At 41.9% G+C, this 21929-nt stretch overlaps 1 long non-coding RNA gene across 1 annotated transcript in view; it reads right to left on the bottom strand.

The window, feature by feature from the left end:
• Window positions 1-4403: 4403 nt before the first annotated feature.
• The window catches only part of LOC115279148, a 94842-nt gene continuing 77316 nt past the window's right edge, over window positions 4404-21929 (bottom strand). Inside the window, exons 4-5 of the long non-coding RNA XR_003903247.1 lie at window positions 7474-7551; window positions 4404-4948 (exon numbers count right to left, since the gene is read on the bottom strand). This is a non-coding gene — a long non-coding RNA (uncharacterized LOC115279148). The remainder of the gene's footprint in view (window positions 4949-7473; window positions 7552-21929) is intronic.

Genomic DNA, 21929 nt, shown 5'->3' on the forward strand with positions numbered 1-21929 from the left:
TTCTCCAAACTTGGTAGATACAGACTCAACACTATGTCCCTGCTTCTGTTGCTCAGCGCAGTGATTTTGAGATGCACTTATGTTACTGCCTGTGCCAACTATTCATCCGTGTTCTGCTAGAAAGCGAAGGTCAGAGAGAGGCAAAGAGACTATGCGAGCAGCGACTCATTCAAAGGGATTGAAAATCTTATTTCCTCAAAACTGGAAATGAGAGTGGGTGGTGTTCAGAAAGCCAGGAAGCCACAAGGTTGAAGGGCACGGGACTGGAGCCACCCTCCAAGGAGCTAGGAGGGAAGAACGCGAATCAACAAGCATTTAGATATAATTCCGTGTTGCGCTGATCCAGACACACGGTCCTCTGTTACTCAGTCGGGGACCCAGTTGCAAGAAAATGTCACCTCCCATCTCTTGACTGTTACTTAATAACAACTAGAGAGATGGGATAAGGGAGAGGTTGCACAGAGATGGAGTGGAAGTATTTTAGCAGTGAGTATTAGAGGCATGAGACAGAATGACGGCATGCAAGATGCACACTGGCCATTCCTATTTTAAAGCATTCTCCAATTAGAGGCCTAAAAAAACCTCCGTTCAGTCCCTTGCCATCCTGACTCCATTATTTCCCCTATTTGGGGCAGGAACTTTGATAGTCTTCTCAATCTCTATCATTCTAGGAGACACATCTTGCTCTGCTGAGGAGTAAGCCACTTTGGTGTTCAGGTCTGTCTCTAACAGATGCTCCTTTATGCCACTTCACCTAGTCGTCCTGTTTCCTCACCTACTGCAGGACATTATGCACTGAATGTTTCTGCCCTTTCAAAATTCACTCCTTGGAGCATACCCCCCTTCATGATGGTCTTTGGAGGTGGAATCCACGGGAGGGAATTAGGTTTAGATGAAGTCATGGGGCGGGGGGGCCATAATGGAATGAGTGTCCTTATAAGAAAAGGAAGAGATGTCCAGGTGCTCTCTCCTGCTCACTCTCATCTTCCATGTGGCACTGGTTTCTTTCCTTCTCTCTCTGTCTATCTCTCTCTGTCTCTGAATCATGTGAGGGAACAGGAAGAATTCAACAGTTAGCAACCCAGAAAAGGGACTCACCAGGGACCATTTTTGCCAGCACCTTGATCATGAACTTCCCAGGCTCCTGAACTATGAAACTAAGTGTCCATTGTTGAAGCCCCCCCCCACCCTGTGTGTGGTGTTTTGTTACAGCAGTCTGACACATGGGCATGTTAACCTAGAAGATCTGAACATGGTAACAAATAAATACAACTATTATTACCCCAGCAGGTTACCCTATAGCAGACTTCCTATAAATCTGAGGACATAATAAAAATTTTTTAATTCAGGAATTCAATCAATTCACATTTCTAAATGAACAGTTATTTTCCATATTCACTTACTCTTCATATGTATGGATTCTGTTCAGTACAAAGTCATTAAGCACTTTGCAAGGAGAAGAAAAAATTGCTTTTGACCTTTGGGGAATGCAATTTAGGGTTTATTGTTTGGAAAGCCCCAGGTAAATAATGATTATATAGCAATAAATTGTGTAATTGCATTTAATCTGTGCCTGGAGGTGAGCAAGCACTACAAATCTGTACCTTCCGAACAGAAGACTGGCTCTGGGAGGCAGCAGGAAGCAGCGAGTATAAGGACAGCTTTCAGTGCAGCAAGCGTGGTCTCCAGAGTTCGAGACAGTGTGGAGACAACAGGTTTGCTCCAATTTCAATCACTGTCACGCAAGTGATGAGGAAGATCAGGACAAATTATCAGAGGTAGGGAAAACTGTCTAGGATAGACAGTCATAGGATTCTGAATGCTGCTATTTGGTTAAGAGAAGGAGAAGAGCTGGCTTCTCAAATGTGTGCCCATATCCAGCCAGTAGAATGGGTTGGGAAAAGCCACAGAGGAAGAGGAGTGAATTATTAGTGGAGGATCTATTCTGACCCAGTGGCAGGTGTGACCTTGAAGGAGGGATTGCCCTTTTCTGGGTTGGGGACAGGACTACACAGTGACTAAGATATGAGAATCAGAGTTGGCCTACCTGGCTTTTCATCCCAGGCCTGGCACATCCTCCCTCCTGGACCTTGAGTTTACCAGCTCTGAGTCTGTGTGTATTAGAGGGCCAGGCACATGACCCTCCTCATAGGGTTGTATGAAATCCAGGAAATGATACACACACAGAAGGCCCTATGTGGTCAATAATAACAATAAAACCCCATTTACATCAGAGGTCACATTTTTAACATAAATGTGCTTTTCAGAAAACGGAAACACAGTCTTTCCCCTCAACAATAATTTTTATGAAAACCTCCATGAAAATCTTTTCAAACTGACCATATGCCTCCCTGCATACTGAAACAGGGTAAGAAAAACAACATACTTGAAATAACATGAGGCTCTGACCCAGCTTTACTACTCAGTAGCTGGGGAACCCGTCAGCAAGTCACGGGATGTATGCGTGCAGCAATTTGCTGGCGTAATTTAAAAATGCACATGTCACCAGGCTGATGGACAAAATATATGTGCTAAGTGCTCACAAACTCACTCACCAAAAATGAATTTTTGTTTGGTTTTCTTGAGGTTTCAAGATCATCATCATGGGCACAGATTATTCTGCCACTAATATGATACAACTGTAAAAAGCACCAGTCACACAATGGCATCCTCTTGGGAACCAGACGTCCGTTGCAACTACACAGTGTTTTCCCTAAACTCATTGCTCAGGAAATATTTGTTAATATTTGAAATATTAGATAAATTAATCATGTGTTCTAATAATAGTGACTGTAGTGTCTTATAAAGAAAATGATGTGCTAGTAATGAAAAATGTAAGTCATGCCAAACATGCATAAAGAAATGTCTTAGTTCAGGCTACTATAAAAATAGCGCAAACTGGGTGGGTTAATCAACAGAACTTTACTTCTTACAGCTCTGGAGGCTGAAAGTCTGAGCTCAGGGTGCCAGGATGGTCAGGTTCTAAAGATGGCTCTCTTTCTGGTTCAGAGTGCTGTCTTCTCTTTGTGTCCTCACATGATAGTGACAGAGAGGGCTGACTCTCTTCCTTCTCACATAGGAACCCTAATCTCATTGCAGGGTGCTATGCATGACCTAATCACCTCACAAAGGTCCCCATCTCCAAATCCATTGACTGGCAGTTAGGATCTCAACATATGAATGCAGGAGAAGGTGGTAGAGACATACTCAGTGGAAGAAATGATTAAGGAAAAAATTACCCAACATCACATCACTTAGAAATAAGCATTACCAACACCTGATAGAAATCAACCCAGTCCTCAACCTACTATGCATTAGAAAGGGATAAAAGAAAAAAATAAAGATGACAGATGGCTCATGGATACACAGATATATTGAGAGAATGTTTAAAAAAACAACAACAACAGGTTCATAATATAAGTGCTACTGTTAGGACACAGGTCTGATTCAGGCTCCCCCTGTACTTAAACGCCACGGTGCCGGCTTCTCAGTATCACTGGCCAATGGAAGGGCGCACATTGCCCAGGGAAGGAGGGACAACTCCAGTGGCACCCAATCAGGAGAGGCCAGCTAACACCTTTGACTTTTCTAGGGGTGGGCCTAAAGATGGAGGCTATAAGGTAATCACCTATTGCTTAGTCACGCCCTACGTGAGGGTCCTGGGCCCACTCTGTGATTGGCCGATACTCTAAATGTTGTGATTGGCTCCCACTACTTCCAGTATAGATAGGGGGTAGGGAATGGATCGCTGTGCCTGTGTCGTCCTTTCCTGTAACGTCCCCTTCCTAAAAAAGCCCCTACACCGCCATGTTCGGGTTTCCTTCTCCACGTGCCAGTGGATTGGTGGAGTCTGTGAGCCCGAGCTTAAGCCTGTAATAAAGGCCTTTGCTTTTGCATACGTGACTCGGTCTCCCTGGTAGTCTCTGATTTCTTTTGGGGCGATATTGGAAACTTGGGCATAACACTATCCTGAATAAAAGTGTTATGTTTAATTTCATCTGAATCTAATTTAAAAAATGAACCTAAGGAAATATGGAAATAAACTCCTAAACTAAATATTTCTGATCTGGAAGGTTTGTTAATTCATGAGAGATTCCTCAAAAGCTAAAGAAATAAAAGATTACAAAATATACTTTAAGAAGCCCTTTGAAATCAAACATTCAACATTATGCTGTACTCTTGGTTTCACTGAGGATTAGCAGAATCACCTTGTTTCATACCCCCCACCCCACTTCCTTCCCACATTTTAGTAGCTACCCTACTATTTTTAACTCACCAGAGTTTGGAGAATTTGCATTTTATCCTAAAACCATTACATGATTTTAATTGTACATTATAGTGCATACAACAAGTATTGATTGAGCACCTACCATGTGCCAGGTGCTGTTCAAGGTGCCAAGTACATAGTGGTAAATAAGACTGAGTTCCTGCTCTCATGGAGCTCAGAGCAAGAGCCATATAATAAACAACATCGTGAATCTATCTGCATGCACACATAGAGGAAATATGTGGGTTGTGATAAATGTTACGAATAAAAAGAAAGTGGGTGAAGGAGGCGGAGAGGAGAGTGTCAGAGTGGGGCATGATATTTTACACAGTGTGGTCTAGTGATTTTAAGAACTTTGTAGAAAGCAGGAACAGTAAGTGCATAGCCAGCTTTTTATAGGAGTTTCTTGGTTCCTAGAATCTTTGGTTTGGTTCAATTTTCAAGAAGAAACTGACTCCTGATTCAATCTTTTCAAGAAGTACTCATTGGTGTTGTATTCTGGAGGCTCCCAGATGCCTGAGAAAGTCGGCCTCTTGCCTCATTACTTAGGAGGCAAACCAGCTGATGATGAACAACTGGCTCATCATTCTTTTCCTCAGAACCTGATTGACCCTACCTCACTCACCATCTTCTGGCACTGCCTGCTGCTGTGGTGACATCATCTCAGAGGACAAACAGCCCCTGGAGATAGAACAATTGGTAAAAAACTCTCACGTCATCACAGGTAAAAGGGAGTGTAGGTGGAAACAGGCAATAGCAACAGAAGGGCAAAGTGGGAGAGGTGCTACATGGCTTGGGACCAGTCTTGGGACTGGAGATGGGACAACATCTCTACGGCTTTGTCAACCTGGTGGCGTTGGACCAGGAGGATCTTGCTGGAAAACAAGACATCGGACCTCAATTCTCAGACTGTCCTTGTTCTAAAAGTCTCTTCCCCATAATGTATAGGGAATTTCTAAAATTAAAGGTTGTACAAAAGCTTCCTGGCCGTCAGGTCCTATGACCTTCAATAATTGCAGTGCTGGGCGGGTGGCCAGATCAATGGCTCCAACTCCAGAGACGATACAAGAAGAAATATGAGCAGGCCATGTTTGGGGCCAGTCTTTGGCAACAATGATTGTAACGGCAGCTCCAGGGTCCATTAAGCCAGTGAATTTTCTGCCATTTATGGTAAGAGTTAAGGAGGGCTTTACCTGAGTAATGAGTGTGGAGAATTGGGTTGACACATTAGTACTCCCAAATCCCTGAGAGCCACGGACTTGATTGCAAGAATTTAATTGAACATAAGGAAGTAAAACCAATTGTGCTATTTGGTCCCCTGGCAGAAAATGCCAATGAATACATGTGGTCATAACTACTATGAGTTCCCCAGTATAATCAGAGTCAATAATTCCAGGACTAACAACAATGCCTTTAGAATTAAGGCTACTGCGTCCTAAGATTAGCCCCATTGTTCCTTCTGGGATAGGGCCATAAATTCCTGTAGGAACCCACAAAGGAATGGGAGAGGGGACCAATCCTATGGCATGGGCTGTGGGTAAGTCCAGCCCAGCACTCCCATGAGTTACGTGAAGCAAGGAGCTAACGGTTCAAGGAGTTGTGTCTTTAGAGCTGGTTTTCATTGTTTGGGGAGACAGCCACTCCCCTTTGTCTCGTTTCCTGGGTGTGGTAAGGGATTACCCTTAATACCACTTTTTGTCTGACACTGGCTTTTCCTATGTTTTCCTTTTCTGCATTGCAGGGCAGAGCTCAGTGGGTGCTTGTTTAGGCCTAAGAGAAGAAGCCTGCGATTTTGGACAGTCTTTTCTAAAATGGCCAGTTTGTCCACAGTTATAGCGGCATCAGGAGCCTTATGATCTGCAGTTCTAATAGCTGTTAGGACACGAGCCTTATGATGTTCAGTGCCAACATTGCGACAAGCTCAAATGAAATCCATCAAGGAACCCGTGCCCTTGATGGGCAATAGTAAACATTGGCAATCTTCATTAGCATTTCATATGCTAAAATACACTTCATCTGTTGCCTGGCTTTTCCCCAATTACTTGCCTTTCAATAGCAGTTTCCAATCGTGCAATGAACTCAACATAGGGCTCTGGGGCCCCTTGCAACATTTTGACATAACTGCCGGGACTCCCCTGAAGGTGTAATTCTGTCCCAGGCTTCCAGGGCGATATCAGTTAGCATTATCCATAACTCTGGAGTCCCATTTCGGGCCTGGCCTTGTGGATCAATGAAACGACCCCGTCCAGTAATAAGATCAAATCCCCATTGGGCCCAATGTCCTCCCCGAGCATGGTCTCCTGAATCAACTGGAGAGCCACCGCAAAGTACCAAGATTGCCATTGTAAATACTCTGGGAGGGGGGCCAACCAAGTGCGGCAAAGCATCCGCCAATCATGAGGCACCAAGTTATTATCATGTTTAACATAAGCAGTTAGCCTTTGCTTAGAGTAAGGAAAGTGAGGACCATACATAGTAATAGCCTTTTCCAAAGAGGTCAAAGTTTCCCATTCCATTCCTGTATGACAGAATTCATCTATTGCAATACCACCTGGTTGCTGTACAGTGTGGCACAATGCAGGAAAAGCAAAAGTAGCACCCAGAGACTGAACCTTTGCAAACTGGTGAAGCAAACAAGAGCGCTGAGGAGGGGTTAGCACAGTCACTTTTAACTGCTCTGTTAGGGTTTCTACTTGGTGGTCCTCCAAAGAACTCTGACCATCGTCATCTATGCCCTGAACGTTCTTACTTTCAGTTTGCACTGGATCAGGAATTGGCGGTGGTAGTGCCATGGTGCTAGGGTGGCATGGCAGGGGCAAATTAGCTGACTTGCCTTTTTCCAGTACTGCATGAGACCGCTCCAAGATATCTTGGTGCTCTATAGAATTGCCTAATTCACATTCATGAAGAGAAGCCACCACAACATCAAAAGGAGATTTCCCCCTGCCGGAAAGGGGCCTAAAGCAGCTCTGATTAGGGCCCATACCAGCCAACAGTCATATGGAATGTTTTCCCCTTCCCACACCACATGTTACACACCCCCATGTTTCCTCATCTTGGGTCCCTTCATCAGGGAACCAAGGATTATGCTCATGGACCACAGAGATGCAGTCCTCCAAGCATGAACGAGCCACAGGCAGGCCAGGGAGAGCCACGTGCACCCTTACCGTGGGAATTCCCCATGCCAGGGGCTGTGTCTGACTTACCACCAACTGTTCTCGTTGCTCTGGGAGAGAGGCATTCCAGGTCCCTGTTCTGGCGCCACTTGTGGTAGGTTCTGGGTCCTGGAGAGATGACAAGCGAGATGCAATGATGCTTCCAAAGGCTGCCAGCAGCCAATGGAAACAGGGATGTTCCCAAATCCCAGGAATGTGACCACACTCCTTAATGGAAGCATGAATGGTCCCAGAGAGGCTGGGCACTGTGACCGCTGAACAGTCCCAGAAAGACAGGGCACTGTGAAAAGGGATGCTTCTCAATGAAAGCATGAACGGTCCCAGGGTGGCTGGGCACCATGGACGTCCCCAAAAGAGATGGAGATGGACCAAGAGCTGAGGGCTAATGGCAAACTTTATTAGGAACAGTATCTTATTTTATACCCTCCTTACAAGCATGGAGAGCCCAGTAAATGTTTAGTCAGCAGTAAATGTTTAACCAGAACAATAGAGACAGATACAGAGCAGGCAGAGCAAGAACAGCTTGCAACTGTGCGTGAGTGTATCTCTGGTGCTGCAGCTTCTTAACGCACTGGGCTGATGACCAGGAAGGCTCTGTCCTGCACGTCCTCCTGGGACTTCATCAAGTCCCCTGTTCCCAGGGTTCTGGGAGCAGAAGTCCGATAAAGATGTTTCAGACACAAGGACAATGCTGAGAACTGAGGCCTGAGGTCCTATTTCCCAACAGGATCTGAAGTCGGATCCCAGCTTTTAGAATCTCAGAAATGTAGGTTCCAATCCCATATCTGCCACTTGCTACCATGAGATAGTCACTTTACCTTTCTGAGACTCAGTTTACCAATCTGTACAGTGAAAATAATAATAATTACCTTGGCAAGATCTCTGTAAGGATGAGAGGCAAAGGATGTGAAGTCTCTGGGTAAGTGCCAAGTCCCTCAGTACATAATAAATAACAACAGCTACTGTGTCTATTATACACACTTGACGGCCCCACCAAGTTGTGAGGGCCAAATAATGTATATAAACACAAGAAAGGAGTGCGCTCATAACAGATGCTATCTGTATCTCTAATCTACCTCCATCTGTGCGTATATATTAGAAAAATATACATACAAGGTAACATATGCATATGAAAAGAAAGACATCAGCATACTTAGCAAGATTCCTGACAAAAGCTGCATTAAATGCTGATATACTGCCTAGAGAAGACATATATATTGCAGAGACTGTTTCTGCAAATGTCAATATAACCCATATTAAAGTTCTATCAAGGGGCTTAAATATTAATTTACTTTTATTTATGAAAAACTGCTTGCAAAGCAGTAACTCCAAAAAGGTGAGCTCCTTCCTGAAATCTAATACAGAATAGATGAATTCACATAGCTGGCAGAAGGGAAGCACCCAACTCAACTGATGAAAATAGCACTTAACCAACCTGGCGATCCATCAAAATCTGGTCCTACCACCAACACAGCCTTTGCTGTCCTATCAAAGTCATTACAGTTGTTTCATCCTGGACTATTTTGTCTTATCTTCTCTGTATTAATAAACCAAGTATCAGTTACGAAGAAGCAGGGCAGAAGGGACAGAATCTGAGAAGTTTACATCAAATTGACAAGTCCTTGGTCCCCAGTATCGATCTCCTCTATTTTCATTTCCTTTGCCTTCTAACTTTTTGGACTTTTTTGCTTTTTTTAATTGGTGAGAAGATTCTTGGCTCCTCAGAGCACACTTGAGTCTTCAATGATGTCAGAATGGCAACCTGAGGAAAAAGTACCCTCAATGGAATTAAACTGTTGGTTAAGTGGTTTATAACCACCTGGGCTTCTTGGAAACTAGTTTGGGTCACCAGTTAACATTCTAATAAAACTGTTGCATCGAAAATTCTAAGAGGACCTGGATCTTCAAGTTCAGGGTGACAGGAGCATATAACTAGAAATCTGATAGGCCAAGAGTGTTATGTCAAAAGGGTGAGGGGGAGAGAGACTGATGTCTCCCCAGAGCAGGAGATGTAGGTACACACACACTTTTGACCTGGAAGGACCACAAGGACCATCTAGACCGAGCTAAGCAACGGCCCTTGCACCTGAGAATACATACCCCAGGATCCCTTGAAGGGCTTGTTGAACACAGGCTGCTGGACCCCACCTCAGAGGTTCTGATTCAGGAGATCTAGGGAGGGGTATGAGCTGCTGCATTTCTAACAAGCTCACAAGGTAACACCCATACTGCCGGCAGGGGCACCGCCACGTGAGAACCCCTGTGCGAGGGCAACGGCCGTCAATCTTCACTACGTAGTAAAATCAGAGATTTTCAAAGTTCTGATACTCAAGTCACACTTCATGGCAGTTAAATCAGAATCCCTGTGGAGAGGACATGGCCAGTGTTCAGTCATTTTTTTAAGGTTTCCGCATGTTGCCAATTTTAACAAACCAATTTATGTTTCAGGTGGAAAACCAAGACTACTTTGTCGGTTGGCAAGACAAACTCTAGATCCCGAGTCTTGTCACCCACTGAGGGCTCTTTCTCCTTGCCTCAGAACACATCTCAGGAAATGTGGACGTACAAAGCGATGGAGTAAGGCAACAAGTTTTACCTGTATTACCACGCCTGTTAACAAGCATCGCAATCCACAAGTATTAGTTCTCAAGTGCTGCATAAAAAGTTCCAAATTTTAGTGGCTTAAAACAACAAATAGTTATTGCCTCACAGTTTTTGTGGATCAGAAATCATGACCAGGCTGCAGGATGAATTCTTCCCTGGATAATGCATGTGAAGGGAAAGAAGGGACCCAGGGAGAAAGAAGGGAGACAGCAATAAAAACAGAAAGCCAGGAACAAAGTTTATTGTCCAAATTTCCTCGAGTATAAAGGAAAAGGTCTGAAAATCGTAAGGAAATTGAGGGAGGGAGGCACATGAGTTTTACTGAAAACAAAAGAAGCTAATAGATTATCTGATAAACAAGAGGGTAACTGTGCTCCCCGTGTTAAAGAGATCAGGATAAATATGCAAATATATAATCTCATCCAGATGTCTAGACTGGCTATTGAATAAATAGAATAAATAGAAATCAAACCTTAAATCTTGAAGAAATTTATATTCCATCTAAAGATTTTATTTTTTATTTATTTCTTAATTTTTTAATGCTTATTCATTTTTGAGAGAGAGAGAATATGAATCTGAAGCAGGCTCCGGGCTCTGAGCTGCCAGCACAGAACCCAACATGGGGTTGAACTCGAGAATGGCAAGATTATGAGCTGAGCCAAAGTCAGATGCTTAACCGACTGAGCCACCCAGGTGCCCCAAACTGAAGATTCTAAATAATATTCTTAACAGAAACAAAGAGGCTATTTTCACACTAGGTCTGTATCAAATTCACCACCAGAACTCTAGTCTCCTCGTTCTCAGCACACCTTCCTTACGTAACCCCACCCACATCCCAACAAGACACACTCAACCCTACGGTACGTGACCAACATCCCAGCGCAGGGACTGTGTCCGTTTTAACAGTCTTGTGGGAGAACAAGCACTTGCAAAGGTGAAACACAAGTTGGGAGGTGAGTGTGTGCTGCGGGTGGCTTCTTCCACTCCTAGTCTGTCCACCCTGGGGAAAGGGAAGTGTGTGACTGACATAAAGAACAGCATCAGAATATGCCCAGCTCAAGTGTACTTTATTTCTTTCCTCAACAAGCACTAAGGGCCAGATATGTGCTAAGCACTGCACCAGGCACAGAGGATGCAAGTCCAGATCAGACACACTGCCGCTCTTGAGGAGCTCCCGGGCCAATGGGGAAGAAAGCTAAGTCAGGAACTACGGTACAGCATAGACAGGCACCTTACTGGGAATAGGGATCGGGGGGATTTCAATCATATTGGGGGTAACAGAAGGCTTCCTAGGAAAAGAGATTCTTGAGATGAATTTAAAAGAATAAAATATAGTTGGATAAAAGTAAAGCCTTCAACAAAAGCAACTTTATGTACAAAGGAATGAAGACTTAAAAGAGCATATGTGCTCAGGAATAGAAAAGAAATTCAGTGTGGTTAGACTGATGAATTTACGGAGGAAACGGGCAAAGACTAATAGCAAAAAACAAAAAACAACTAGTTTCGTATGACTGCTATAACAAATTACAACAAATGCAATGACTTCAAATGACAAACATTTATTCTGTGACAGTTCCAGAGGTCAGAAGTCCAAAATGAGTCCTACAGGGTGGAAATCAAGGTGAGGGGCAGAGCTGGTCCAGGGGGAAATCTGTTTCTTCTCTCTTACAGCTTCAAAGGCTTCTAGCATGCCTTGGCCACATTATTCCAACCTCTGCCTCTATCACCACACTACCTTCTCTTCTGCATTCAGATCTCCCTCTCTACTTCTCTTGTTTTTTTTTTTGTGGGTTTTTACATTAAAAAAATTTTTTTTAATCATAGAGATTGAGAGAACATGCAAGTGGGGGAGAGGGCAAAGAGAGAGAGAGAATCTTAAGCTGGCTCCTCACTCAGCACGGAGCCCAACATGGGGCTAGATCCCACAACCCTGGGATTATGATCCAAGCCAAAACCAGGGGCCAGATGCTCAACCAACAGAGTCATCCAGACACTCCCCTAGGGCAGAGGTACCTGTGTGACACTTAGGGCCCACAAGAATAAACCAGATAATTTATGTCTCAAGATCCTTAACTTCATCACATTCACAAAGTCCATTTTGCCATATAAGGTAACATCCACAGGTTCTAGGGAATAGGACACGGCCACTTAGGGGACATTATTCCACCTAGCACAAGAACACTGCAAACTAAAATGAGGTTTGCTCACCTTAAAATCCACAGAAAGCCATGGTAAGGTTTTACGCAAGACAGTGATAAAGTAGATTTGGAGACGCTCGCCCTAGCAGCTGCCTTGTGAAAGATGAATCAGAGGGGCGAGAAGAGAGAGAAGCAGCCAAGTTTCCAACATCTTGGTAAAAAGCGACAAGGACTTAAACTAAGGAGGGTTTGGGAAACAGAGAGAAGGGATTGCAGTGACAGATTTTACATCTAAATTAGGAAAACCTGAAGACTCTCAGAATCTGGAGAGTAAAAAGAAAGGAGACAGTGAGAAGACTAGCAGATTTCTGGCTGGGGTCACTGGTTAGTTTCGATGCCATTCACATCAATCTGACATGCATGAGGTCAGCAGGTTTGTGGCTAGCAACTGAAACGCTGGAGGAGGAAAGGGAGAGGCTGAGGATGAATTCTCTTATGGACCAGCTGGCTTTGAGATGCTTACAGGATATCTCCTGAAGATAACCAGGTTTCCTGTAGGGAGTTGGTGATGTCATTCTTAAGCTTCGCAAGGAGGTCCATCCAGGGACTCCATCAGAATGAAATCTGTATACGATTGAGCACCAAACCACATAATAGATGAAGATGATCATTCCAAAGGATATATAGGGGAGAACAGGAGCAGGCTGCAACGAAACCCTTGGAAACCTCAAGATGGAAAGGCAAAGGAGCACAGAGGATGCTGGGGAGAAAGGGCCAAGGGCGTGGGAAAACCAAAAAGAAAAGCGGCTTCAGAAGATGCACAGTGTGAGGAACTAGGCACTCAAAAACTGCTGACTGGTTGCATTATGGCCTGGACAACATCCTGGAAGGGATTTTTGGATATCTATCAAAATGACTAATGTATAGTGCTAAGTTAGCACATGTTTAGGCCTGTTAAAAGCAAAAAGCAGGAGAATACATGTAAGTGTGTTTGGGTGCATATGTGTGTGCTGTGTGTAAGTATGCATGTCTACCTGTGGTGCCAAAACTGCTCAAAAATCGCAACAAAACTGGCTGCCTCCAAGAATGGGAAGTAAATGACAGAGGACAAAGGTGAGAAGGAGAATTTGTATTTTCTTCCCTAGTAACGCTTTTAAATTTCTAAGTCAATTTACTACTTACTTGTAAATATATTAATTCAATTTAATTAAGAAATAACATACCTACAGGACACCTGGGTGGCTCAGTCAGTTAAGTGTCTGGCTTCAGCTCAGGTCATGACCTCATGGTCTGTGAGTTTGAGCCCCATGTCAGGCTCTGATAGTTCAGAGCCTGGAGTCTGCTTCAGATTCTGGGGCTCCCTCTCTCTCTGCCCCTCCCCCACTAGTGTGTTTTCTCTCTCTCTCTCTCTCTCTCATACACACACACACACACACACACACACACACACGAATGAACATTAAATTTTTAATTTTTTAAAAAAAAGAAAGAACACAGCTATCAATATTTCCACATGCTACAGAAATAGAAGGTAGGATAAGAACTGAAAAGAACCAATTGTTTGAAGGGGGTGATACTCAGGTCACTGGTGTCACTAGAAGATTTCAGTGATATTATAGGGACAGAAGTCAAATTATTGGTAAGTCTATAGAAGGGATGTTTTTAAAAAATCAAGACCTAGGGGTACCTAGGTGGCTTAGTCATTTAAGCAACTGACTCTTGACTTCAGCTCAGGTCATGATCTCATGGTCATGGGACCGAGCCCCAGAGAGGGTCAAGGGGCTAGATTAAGTCTCTGCTTGAGATTCTCTCTCTCTCTCTCTCTCTCTCTCTCTCTCTCTCTCTCTCTCTCTCTCTCTCTCTCTCCTTCTCCTCTACTTGTGCTCTCTAAATAAATAAACATTTAAAAAAAATGAATATCTAAATATGGACTGACTTCTCAAGAAAACCGGCTAAAAAGGAAAAGTGAGAACATAATAGTTTTTGTTTGATTGCTTGTTTTTTCTTTGATATGTTCATGTTTCTACTCTGAAAGGAAAGAGAGAACATAATAAAATACAAATGGAAAAGGGGATATAACGTTGGAGTGTAAGGTTCCTAAGGAAGCAGAACCGCATGAGATCCTGAATACATTTTAATGGGAAAACATAGATCAAAGGGAATTTCATCAAGCCCTCTGAGGTAGGAAAAGAGAAGAGAGTGCACATGTACACAAAGGTAAGGGTCTTTGGCCTTAATCTTCATCTCAGCAAAAGCAAGTGCACAGCCACCTGCTACAAGTGAGAAGGGCAGGGAAAGCTGCAGGTTTCAGCAAATAAGGAAACATTTCAAATAGCTCTGGAAGGAATGGAAGAGCATATGAAGCATGGAGAAATGTAGAAGAATTGCTGAAAGCACCAAAAGCCAACTGAGACTCTGGATTTGTAATGATTGCAAATTCCCATGGGAGCCTGATTGCTCTATCAGAACTCGGCCCTCTAGATACTGAAATGACGCACGGAGATGCATCACTGGGACAAGGTTGGGTTTTACAAAACAGACAAGGAGCACTTAAGGGCTCATATGAAAACATGAGTGAAATGCTAGGCCACAGTAACACAAATGAGCCAAGCCAGATAGCAAGGGATTGAAGCAAGAAGCAGGGTGATTACTCGAAGCAGCAGAAGAGCCAGGATGAGGAGGTCTAGATGACAGAGAGAGGACAAGGGAGAGTAAAAGAACTAAGCAGAGGGTGGGGAATGGGATTTGGAGTCCAAGATTTATAGAAAGAGCCTTTGATGAGATTGATGACCAAGGATGAGATCGAGGACCAAGGGAGAAGGTGGATAAGGGGGAAATAAGGTAAGAATCACTGGAGATGATAACAAAACACTGCTTCATGCTTCCTTGATGCTGGGCTCCATGCCTGTTACTGTTGGGTCTTTCCTAGGAGGAAGAGTGGGCCACTACCTGGAACTATTGATGGGAATTGCGAACCTTAAATGTTTGCCAAAAGTACAGGTAAAATAAAATGAAGAATATCATCTAATGGAGTTTCCAATGTCTAGTCTTTCAGTACCCGGATATCTCAGCCCCTCCAACCTGTAAACTTTAGGACAGAGAGACCATATGCCCTAGGAATGGGTCTAAGGATATGCTTTACCCTGAGCTGACCCTCTGCAAGTGTCTATATTTGGTTACTGCTGAAATGAACTGGTGTCACATCAGCACTAAATTAGGAATGTTTTTCATGTTTCTTAATGTCAAAGACCTTATAAAATAAGTGTAAACATCTACAGAAGAGGAGAGAACACCAGTAAATAATTTTCCATTAGACCACTGTGCTTGTCAAGGTCTCCCAAGGGCTGTTTATGAAAAGTGGGAGAAGTCCAATGATTTTGGCAGAAAAGAAAGGCTTCCACTTTCTTCAACCAGAACTATGAAATCTGTCAGACCTCGGGTAGTCAAGAAATGACTCATTCAACCACTCAAAAACTTTATGACCTGCTTTCTTTGTACTGTTAAAAAATTGAGTGAGTTTATGTGTGCCTGGGTGGTTCTGTCAGTTAAGCATCCAAATCTTGATTTTGGCTCATGACATAAAATCATGGTTTGTGAGATCGAGCCCTACATCAGGCTCTGCATTGACAGATAATAAACATTTAAAAAAAACAGATGGGTGATAATAGACAAGATATTTGAATTCACTGAACTCAGGAGCCCTCACCTGTCAGGTGGGTCTATAAAACCTGACTTACTGTCACAGAAAATAAAAGGATAATAAAACTGCAAAATATTATTTCCCCTCAACAAAAGTCTACACCTGTAGTCCAGAAGTCCAAGCTCTCAGATGGAGATAGACTGTGATAAGATACATATATATAATATATACATTTATATGTATATATAGTATAGATATGTAATATCTATCTAGATAACACAGTCTATTGGTGTTGTCATTTTACTACTTTGGATGAAGTGTGAAAACATTACATCCCTTTGGTTCCATATTCTATCCCTTGGATATATATATATGCATCTTATCATTTTATATATACATATATATGTATACATGTTTTATATATGAATATATAGCTGTATATGTATATATTTTTAATAAGAACATACCTGTCATATACATATATATGTATATATGTGTGTGTATGTATATGTGTGTATATATACATATACACACACACACCTGATAAGATACATAGATAGGAGTTTTGAGGGAAATTAAAAAATTCATTGAACTGAATAAAAATTAAAATACTACATATCAAAATCTGTGATATACAGCTAAAGCTGGGAGGGAAATTTATAGCACTAAATGCATGTATATGAATGAAAAGTCTCATATCAGTGATCTCAGCTCCTCCCTCAAAAACCTAGAAAATGAACCTTTCAATGTCAACCCAAAGAAAGAAGGAAGGAAATAAAAAACAAACCAATTAAACTAAAAACAACAGAGAAAAATTAATAAACAAAGAGCTTGGTTTTTGAAACACTGGCAAGCTTCTAGCAAAACTGACAAAGGCTACATGAGAAGACACAAATAACCGATGTCAGGAATAAAACGGGGGCACCACTACAGACCCTGCAGGTATCAGAACTATAAGAAAGTACTAAGAACACTCATACATACACAAATTTGAAAACTTAAATGAAATAGACCATTTCGTTAAAAAATACAAACTACAACAATGTACTCCATATGAAATACTTGAATAGCCCTGTAACTATTAAAGGAAATTAGGTTTGTAATTTAAAAATTCCATAAAAGTAATCTCTAGCCCCAGATGGTGTCACTGGAGAATTCTACCAAATATTTTAAAAGTTAATAATAATTCTACACAATCTCTTCCAGAAAAAAGAAGGGGAGGGAATACTTCTCTTTTATTTTATTAAGCCCTGATATCATAAATGGATAAAAAAAAAAAAGACAGTTCTGAAAAATTAAATTAAAGACTACTTGGATGCCTGGGTAGCTCCACTGGTTAAGTCTGACTCTTGAACTCGGCTCAAGTCTTGATCTCAGGGTCATGAGTTCATGCCCCACATTGGGCTCTATGTTGGGCTCCACATCAGGCATTGAGCCTACTTTAAAAAAAAAAAAAAAGAAAAGAAAAAGAAAGAAAAAAAACTACAGACCACTAACCTTCCTGAAGGCAAATGCAAAATTCTTAAAATATTAGCAAACGGAAATCAGCAACATACAGAAAGAATTATAATGAGGAGACATTTATTCCAGGGATACAAGACTAGTTCAATATTTAAAGCTCAATAAATATAATATATTTTACTAACATACTGAAGGAAAAAAAACACATTATCATGTCAATTCATGCAAGCAAAGTATCTGACAGAATTCAACAATCACAATTAAAAAAAAACCTACAGCTCCCACTATACTTAATAATGAAAGACTGAATCTTTTCCCTTAAAATTAGAGGGAAAATTGGGGCAAGGATGTCCACTCTTACATTCTTATTCAATATGAAGCTGGAAATTTTAGCCAGTGCAAGAGGGCAAGAAAAGGGGGAAATAGGCATACATATCAGAAAGGAAAAAAATAAAGTGATTCCTATTTGAAAGTGACATGAGGGGCCCTGGGTGACTCAGTTGATTGAGCATCCAACTTTGGCTCAGGTCAGGATCTCACGGCTCATGAGTTTAAGCCCCAGATCAGGCTCTGTGCGGAGAGCTCAGAACCTGAAGCCTGCTTCAGATTCTGTGTCTCCATCTCTCTGCCCCTCCCCCACCCACACTCTGTATTTCTCTAAAAAAATGAACACTAAAAAATATTTTTTAAATAAATGACATTATAGTCTACATAGAAAATCCCAATGAGTCCACAAAAACATTCCTACACCTATTAGGAAGGTCACATGGTACAAGATCAACAAATACATACATACACACAAACACATGCATGCACACACACACAAATCAATTATATTTCTGTATACCACCAGGGAACATGTGGACAATGAAATTAAACATATTATTTATAATTGCTCCCAAAAAATGAAATGCATATGGCAAAAGTCCCATTATGTTCAGGAACTATATGTTGATGACTACAAAATGCTGATGTGTGAAATCAAGGAGTATCTAAATAGATGGAGAGGTATGCTGTGCTCACAGACTGCAATAGAGAATATACTAATGATGTCGATTCTTCTCAAATTGATACAGAGGTTTAATACAATCTTATAAATATCTCGGAAAGACTTTTACAGATATAGATATTACCCTAAAATTTATATAGGGGCGCCTGGATGACTCAGGTCATGTTCTCACAGTTCATGGGATCAAGCTTGAGCTTGCTTGTGATTCTCTATCTCTCTCCCTCTTTGCTCCTCCCCTGCTCACACACTCCCTCTCAAAATAAATACTCTTTTTAAATGTTTATTTATTTTTGAAAAAGAGAAAAACTTACCATGAGCAGGGGAGGGGCAGACAGAGAGACAGACACAGAATCTGAAGCAGTCTCCGGGCTTCGAGCTGTCGGCACAGGGCTCCCTCCATGCAGGGCTCAAACTCACAAGCGACGAGATAGGACCTGAGCCAAAGTTGGGACACTCAACCGACTGAGCAACCCAGGTGCCCCCAAATAAATAACCTTTTAAAAATAATAATAAAATAAAATTTATATGGAAAGGTACTAGCCCAAAACTATCTAAAATGATCTTGACAAGAAGAATGAAATGGGAGAGCTTACTCTTTCTGATGTTAAAGTTTACTATATAACCACAGTAATCACAACAGTGTAGTATTGACAGAACGTCAGACACATAGGTCAACATAAAGAACAGAGAAACCTAAAACAGACCCACAAAAATATACCACAGTTGACATACAGAAGCTTGTCGTCAAGTGAGCTACAGCCCACTGAATTCTGGGCTACACCTGAGTTGACTGACTGAGTTTTGGAGGCTTCAGAAGAAGAAAGCTGAAAGATGCTGCTGGCAGAGAAGTGGAAAGTCTTAGGATGCTTCCCGATGTTCCACCAGAGCCTCAGCTAAAGTCACAGGGGGCTGAAGGACTAAATGTGAGGGCACCAACAGCATCTGCCACATAAATCTAATTCTGAAGTAGAGTGTTGGCTTTCATTATTATTTTAAGAAGATCCCTTTCCCTACTTACTTTTAGCTTTTACCAATTGTTTCAGGACTTGAGCACAAAAGGCAATGTTGCTGTAGCTCCTTTTCAATACACGTAAACCTAATCCAAGTGCAAACTACAATCCTAAACCTCAATCTCACCTTAAACCTCACACACAGTCTCCCTCACTTTCACTGTCACCTCCTCCTAACCCAAATACAAACCTTAGCTCTAACCCTAACCCCATCCCTCCCGTGGACTCTACTGCCTGCTTTATCTCTGGACTACCCTTGCTTCACTGAATGTTGCATTAGATACTGGATATGGTAAACCGTATTTTCTAGACACTCAGCTTTCTGTGATTTTTGTTCCAGTAAGCAATTAAATAGGCTGAATTCAAATTCCAAACTGTCTTCCCTTTCAGGTTACAGAAGCTGGAATTTCTGCTCAGGGCTTTCAACTTCCAGCTGCAGCCTTTTCACCAAGCTTGCTAGAGTCTCCTCCCCTCTTATACATGTAGTTCAGCAATATGCCTAGGAATGGGGAAATGTTTATGCACAGACTTTGGGGCTCACTCACTCTGGGGCTCCCTCCCTTTCCTACATTCCTGACTCTTCTGACAGCCCTGAACTCTTTCCCCTTTCCTCTGCAGTTTTTGCCACTTTCTGATACTCTCCAGTGCCATCAAACAGTTGTTTGATGTATACATATTTTTGTCCATATTCTATCATTGTTATCTGCAGGTCATTTAATCCAACCACACTACTTCATCATCACCAGAATCTGGAAGTCCCCAGAATCAATTTTAACTGATCATAGGGAACTCTCCTTGAGCCAAAGTTCCTGGGGAGAGAGCAATAATACATCATGATAGGTGTCAGAGGAGTCTAAGCTATCTACTCATACAATTGACTGCACCTTCCTGACCCCTGTAGCCCAGGATTATAGCTACCTTTTCCTCATAATGGTGGATTGCTACTGTACATATTCAGACTTCTGTCTTAGTACATAATACCCAGTTCATGATAAGCAGCTCCTATTCGGTGTGTTGGTCAAATGTTCAGTTTCTATCAGGACTCAGTATCAACTGAAGGAGTTTTCTCAAAAGGAGAAGGGTTATTAGTAAATATGAGCCCAGTGTTGTGTTACTCCAAAGCCCTTGGTGGATGTGCTCTGTGACTCTTCTTTGGAGGCCTTCCAGAGCCTCCATATACCATTCTATCTGTCACCAACATCAGGTATGACTGGACCTTACTGAGGTACCAATCACATTAAGCTACTCTGCTCCTGGGGAGGAGTGGGTAAAGGATAGAGAGAATCCAGGGGTGGTATGTTAGTGACACTCCCTATATATGGTAGGAAATCATTACAAATGGTAATAATTACCTCCCTGACCCCCAACATAAAGCCTGACATAGAGCTGGCACCCAATCCATGCTAGAACACATGAATATATAAATGAATAAATCACTATTATTGCTATATCAACTATGTATTGATCCCTTACAAACATCACATCATAAATCACACACTCAATCCTCATGCATTTTAGGCAACATAGAATTCTGGCAATAAAGACTTGTAAGAAGAAGTGTCAGCATTCACTGTTACTGGGCAATTGTAAAATACCAAAGGTGTACTTATTTATTATTCATTCAGTATATGTTATGTGTCAGGCATCATGCTAAGTGCTAAGCAGATATATATGAATAAATGAATGAATAAAATTGTTCTTGACCTCAAAAACCTGACAGTCTAGAAGACAATATGTCACTGGCCCATGTGGCCAAAAGTCAAAAGAACTAAGCTCCAAGCCCAGCCTGCCTCTCCACAGCTCTCTCCTTGACCCAAGATATCTATGAGGAAGAAATGATGGATATCTTGACTTACTGACCTTGTCAACATCCCACAATATAGTCTGGAATCCAGAAGAAAGCAGACAGGTGATAAATGCTGCATGATTAAAAAAAATGTATTTTCATAGAACTCTCAGAGCCATAAATAATGTAAATGCAAGAACAGCAAGAATCATAAGGGAACACAGCATGGAAAATATGATTTAGCCACATTATCCACAGGTTCTGAGACACTTTTCATTCTGGGACCCCTTCTGATAAATGAACAAAAGAAAAAGTTGGTTAGACAATGTCCAGTTTCAAGTTAAACGCAGATAAATCCTGGTACCCTACATATGCTGTGGTCTCTGTTTATGCTTGGAAAAGAGACAAAGGACAGAAAGAAGCAGAACAGAAAGAATGTAACGGATCATGATTCAATTGATGCAGCAGATTTTATCACTTCTTTTTCTCCCTGACTGATTTGTTTTTCCTTAGGTTGTGAGCTGGCAATTGCTCTTGGGAGACACAATGAGATCTCCGGGCCAATTCCACATCCTGGATTTGGCCTCATCTGCATCTAACGAAGTCTCTGTCTAATGAAGATCATCATGGATCAGTGGATTCACATTACTCATTCCGTCCATTCCAAAACGTGCCCACTCCCACCTCACACTTGGATGGCTTTGTTGATTTATAGTAACTGGGATATTTCAAAACAAAAGCTGACTGGCCTTTTAGTCCCATTTTAAAAATTATGAATGCCAATTACATATGGAAATGCCTAAAAAAAATAAGTAAATATATATAGAGATACTCAAAA

Source organism: Suricata suricatta, chromosome 15 (genome assembly GCF_006229205.1).
Source record: "Suricata suricatta isolate VVHF042 chromosome 15, meerkat_22Aug2017_6uvM2_HiC, whole genome shotgun sequence".
Taxonomy (NCBI): Eukaryota; Metazoa; Chordata; class Mammalia; order Carnivora; family Herpestidae; genus Suricata; species Suricata suricatta.